General features: G+C 41.3%; 1 protein-coding gene across 22 annotated transcripts in view; it reads left to right on the top strand.

Moving 5' to 3' along the window:
- TENM3 (teneurin transmembrane protein 3) overlaps nt 1-5,643 on the top strand; it is a 1,328,112-nt gene that overhangs the window by 311 nt on the left and 1,322,158 nt on the right. The gene's annotated exons all lie outside the window — the stretch shown is intronic.

Here is a 5,643-nt window from a genome sequence, read left to right as displayed (position 1 = left end):
GTGAGTGCTTCTTTGCCGCACTTCTGCCCAGCGCGGCGCGGAGGGTGCCTCCGCTCCGTAGTCACCTGTCACTGCAGGAGCTGCTCATTTATCAAACTTTGCCTCCTGTCGGCTCCCGCACCCCCTGTGTTGCCTTCTGCGGGAGGGCGAGCGCTCGGGGTTAATTGGTTTTGCGCAGAGGGAAACCGCGGGGGGCGGGAAAGGGGAGTCCCACTCTGCAGAGCACAGCTCAGCCTTGTCGGGAGAGGAGGCTTGTCCGAGCCGCTGGCCTCTGCTGCCGCTCGGGGCTGCAGCCCGGAGCCCCTCTACCCACGCGAGTTCGCGGCGCGGAGGCGGCGCGGGCGCCTGGCGGAGCGAAGTTGGTTTTTGCCCTGCAGGGAGCCCGCGGGGCCCGTGCAACAGGCACCGTCCTGCGGAGGGAGGGCGGAGGGGCGCCTCGCCCGCCGGCGTGGGGCTGCCGGCGGCCGCGAGCAGACCTGTGCCCGTTTAGGTAATTCCGCATTGTTTCCAGTACCTCCAGGGGTTTGCCTTGCAGGGAGCCTGTGAGGGATGCGGCAGCTTGTGAGCTCCCGGCAACAGCCCCTGGAGGCACGCCTCCTTTTGGGAAAGAGAGAAAGTTGCCGATGCTCAGGAGGGACGGATACGGTGCTTCCACCCAGCTGCGCGGAAGATGCGCGTTGGGGCGGCGGGCGGGGAAGGCAGCGAGCGAACGGGTGCTGCGGAGCGCGGGCGCCCGGCAGGTGGAGCCGTGGGGAGCGGCGGCGGTGATGGTTTATCTCGGCTTGGGCAGGGTGGCGAGCGGAGCCCGTAGGCGCGGTGCGAAGCGGCCCGGTAGCCCCGACCCCGCTGCGCAGCGGCCGGAGTGGGTCCTTCAGGTGGATGCGCGGACGGTGACGGGGTGCGCCGGGCCGTGCGCGCCGTCCTGCGGGGGCTGCAGGTGGACGCGGTGCCCTGCGGTGTTAGCGTTACCCCTGGTCACACGCGTGTTTTTTCTACCATTGATCGTCGTTCTGTTTGTCACTATGTATTGGAAAATGATCAGATTCGAGGGGTAGTCTGTCTTAATTATCACAGAATGTATAAAAGCTTAATTGCTAAAATTATTCAATAGTGGCTAACAATTAAAAGATCATCCCAATACTCGGCAGCTAGCAAGGAACAGACTGTACTAATTGGATAGTTAATGACATTTAAATGGGCAGGTTTTCTTAAAATAGGAAGCTCCACTTTTCCAGGGAGCTGAATAGAGTGTTAGAATGTTTAATAATTATATTACAGTGATAGTATCACTTCTGAAAGAGCTTAAGGTGTTAGCTTGGCCAGCAGCACTGGGACAGCTTTTGCCCAGTTTTAGAGCACTGGTTAAGAGAAGGCTGGATTTTCATCACTTTTCCTTTAATGAGTAAATATAGCTAAATGGTGTAGAAATATGTGTGAAACAAATCTAAGGGAGGGCAATATTTTACATATTGTCCAATGAAATAATCTTCCATCTTCAACTGACATAATTTGACTGAATTGATAGTTGAATGTGAATTTTACGCTACTAACCACTTAATACTTGAATTTTATATCTCTCTATGCCACTTACACTGATTGGAAATAATTGCTATTTGATATTGCGGAGACTGGATATGGGATGGTGTAGCAACACTTTTCTTGTCATCCTTTAATAACTAAACAGCTAAGGTAGTATTTTTTGTTTTTTAATAATAACATTCTAGGTTAAACACTGTACTTCAGTAATGAAGTGATAAATAACTGGCAGTTAAACTGTATTTTCAAAACTCTTGGTTCTCCACATTTCTCATGTTTCTTGCACAACTTGAAAATGTTCTACGAGAAACTCATAAAATGACTGCATAAACTTGTTGCATTTTGTTGTAAAAGTTTTCTTAATGTAATAAAGTTGGCATAACAGGAAGCAACACAATGTAATCTTACGTTTGCGGTATTTTTTTTTTTCCAGAGACAAAATGTTTTCCATTATCTTAATCAAAGACATATACTTAAGGAAAGTGCCAGAAAATGAATTTAATAAGAGATTAACTACACAAATCAAATAGGATATTCTATATTAAGAACTACTGTAGAGAATAGCATATAATTAAGATTTTAAAGTATGTCTGGACTTTCATATACCTATGCTTTATTCAGTCAATCTTGAGTTATGTCACCAGCTTAGTTTTGTGGTCCTTTGAGGTATAAAAATGCATAAATAAACTCCTGAAATGCTGGTCTGAGTACTGAAAGGGCTTGGAGTATGTGTCTCTCAAGTCGGTGAAAGTGGTGAGCTTCACAAAAGTTATCCTCATAATTGTGAAAGTAATTTATTTTCTTCTTGTTTTGGGTGCTATGGATGTCACTTAGAAATCTTTTTGTGTTGTATCCCAACCTTGCTCTTTTCACTATAGATACAATTTCATTATAGGTACATTTCTCAAACACTTCCTTTATTCTTGCACGCCAAAGTATTCACATATTTCTTACGAGCATTGCTGCTTCTGAACCTGAATTCCAGTCTATGCTGTCCAAATGAGTGTTTCTCAAAAATTAGAACAATAGAACTTCTGGGTTTTTCCTCAGTTCCTGTAAAAACATTAGTTTAAATGAAGATGGTGATTAATGTTAAGTTTGGATTCCCTTCAGAACAAAAGTATGACTTTCCACAGAGCTGATAAATAGCTGAATGTGTTATCAGAGATTTACAAAACACTGATGTCTTGACATCTGGGTTTGTTATGTGTCTTTAATAAAACATGGAGAGTGAGAAAATGCTGTAGAGGGGTTTTTTTTGAGGGGAAGAAAGCACAACTCTGAAACTCTAAAAAATATTCTCCATGACGTACTAGACTGTATAATGCTGGCTGGGGTGGGAGGTTATTTATATATTTTCCATATATTTTATTAAAATGATACCAGCATAAGTTTTACAAGAAAATCAACTCTGCTTTTAAAATCCTTCTAGTGAAACAGAGACTCATTTCTTCTGTATAACATGCACATACTTTTCCCCTGATCTGTCCCAGTGCTCTTTCTTTAAATCTATGTAAGAAGGTTCCCTGGCATTATTAAGCATATTCTTTTGTATTGCTTCCAATTTGTAGCACTTGAAATCTTTCTTTCACCCTATCATTTGTTATAGTAATGTTAAACTTACTGTCCTTTCTAGAATGGAAATTCCATTCTGCTCTTCTGACACTTTCTAAAAACTGCATACCAGTGTTTTACACACAGTTTCTAGAAATGTTGTAATTACTAAACTGATCATTCCATATGGATAAACCTGAGAACTTCAATCTTGGAAAATGCAATTTTAATATTGGGTGGAAGGGAAATAGGTTCTTAAATACTGTATAATTACCATACATTTCTTGTTAAATGAGAGAATGTCAGCTTCTGGGCACATGCCTCTATCATAACAGTAAAGTCGTAAGACTAAAATACCTCATGGTTGACTTGGAAGCTGCAGCTAAAACTCATACCAGGTAAAACACATAGTTAAGAAACAAGCAAAATATTTATTAATGCACTGAGGTGAAGAGTCTCTGAAATTCAGTACTTGAGAATATTTCTAGTGTAGCTAATAATAATTATTACCTGTGATAGATACTGGAATAACAGTTCTGGAAGCCAGTACTTACGGGGATTTTAAAAATATGTTGCCTTCATATATGCTGAGATTTTTTTTTTCTGTTATAACATCATTTTACTGCAATAAAGATAGAAACTGAAGTTATAAACAAATACATTCTATAGATTTAGCCAAGTCACAGTTTGCAAATTATCAGAATGACTAAAGCATTAAATTATGCTTTTATTTGTGCAGTAAAGATAATTTCATACAAGACTTGACTTGCAGCTCTGTTAAGTCATGAATATGTTCTCACTTCTGAAATTGCATTCTTTCATTCAGGTCTGTAAAGAAACCAGGTCTTACACGTGGACCTGTTAATTCTGGACTATGCATTCAGGAATTTAATAATGGATAGTCTAGGACTAGGTTTTTTGAAGACTAACATTTTATCAAAGAGAGGACAGTGTTCTTGGTTTAGCACACACGTGCACTGTTACGTGCCTAAGTATGCTTATATATGCTTTCTGTGTGAAAACTAGACTTAATTATTTAATTAATCTTAGCAAGAGACACTATCTGCTTTACAAGCTGCTTTAGACATTTAATTTATCTCGTACCTTCTACCCCAAGTAACTTGTACTCCATCTATTAAAAAATAAGACTGAACTTGCAAATGTTCTTTTAAAGCACAGGAAGTATCTTTTACTGTAGCATGTAGAAAGATCAGCATGCAATATGTGTAAATACTTTTCCTCTAGAAACACTAATTGAGTCAAAGATAATTTAGTTTTGTTGATTCAAATTGTAACTGTGAAGTATTACATGAAAGAAAGTCTGCCTGGGATCTCTGCTGAAATCTAGAACTCTTGAGAATGTCTCTTTTAATAGCTGATAAATGTTCCAGTGTTAATTAGGCGGTAATGTAAACGGAATCATATGCTACAACAGCATAATGTTCTCCTGTTGAATGAAAGTTCTATGGCTAAGCAAACATACTTTCAGCAAACAAGCATATTTCAGTATAGCTTCTTCAATGGGAAGTGTTTCCTCAAAAGTCCTAAATAGGGCGCTATAAAATGCCCAGAGAAATCTGGTCATCATGTTTCTGTTAGAGCAATCTAATGAGAGCAGCATCTCTTTCCCTTCATTGAATGAATGCAAGGACAGTTTACAGAAATCTGTGGAGTTACACACATGGTGACTGTCTACTCCAGTCCTTGTCCGTACCAATACCCAAGACTTCTGCCAGCTGAAACTTTTACCTCCTCCAAGGGTAAAAGAAACCAAGAAAGGTGAGCTGTGTTCCAGAATATGGCATCGTGACTGTTTGACAGTGCAGATCTGCTGAGAGCAGATTCACAGCCATCTCACTCTATATGATCTGGATCCCTATGGACTAGGGAGTCCCTATGGAATAGGAGTAGCAGCATTTTGAAGAGGAGGGGAAGTGTTCAAGGTGCTCTTCCCTTAAGATAGACAGCTATGCATTGACAGTTCTTAGTATTTGGGAGTCATCTCATCTTTAAAGTGGTGTTAAAAATCAAATGGACTTCATCTCTGAAGAAATACGTGGTGGCAAATCATTCTGGCTGAGGTACTGCTCCCATACCCGTTCTACCTTTGTGTTGTAAGCCTGTTCTCCTTAGAACAGGGTAACATTGAGATGTAGCCATCCATAATGGTGTTCAAAAGAACATCAGCTGTTTCCAAGGGCAGGGAACAGAGCACAGTCAGAAGACAGCCAGACAGTAAGGACTGAGGTTTTATTTATCCACTTTTAGAGCAAGTTGGGTGAGGAAGAAGGATGAAGCATGTGGTGATTGACAGTGGACATTGCCCATGGGTCACAGCAGGAGTGAATCATGTTGAAGTTTGGACTGAAACACCACCAACTTAGCTCTGAGAGACATTATCTTGGTACTCAATTTCACTTTATTGTAGACTGACCATTATCTGTATGATTTCAAGTGAAATAATTTGAACTGCTAGGAAAATCATCAGAAATTGCGCTTCTTTATGTTGTGAGTGAGAAAAGCCGTTCAAAACTTGTTCCTGCAGTTGCTACA

This window comes from Corvus hawaiiensis, chromosome 5, assembly GCF_020740725.1.
Source record: "Corvus hawaiiensis isolate bCorHaw1 chromosome 5, bCorHaw1.pri.cur, whole genome shotgun sequence".
NCBI classification, from domain to species: domain Eukaryota; kingdom Metazoa; phylum Chordata; class Aves; order Passeriformes; family Corvidae; genus Corvus; species Corvus hawaiiensis.
Note: the sequence above shows the minus strand (reverse complement) of the source record. Positions and strands in the feature narration are given on the sequence as shown.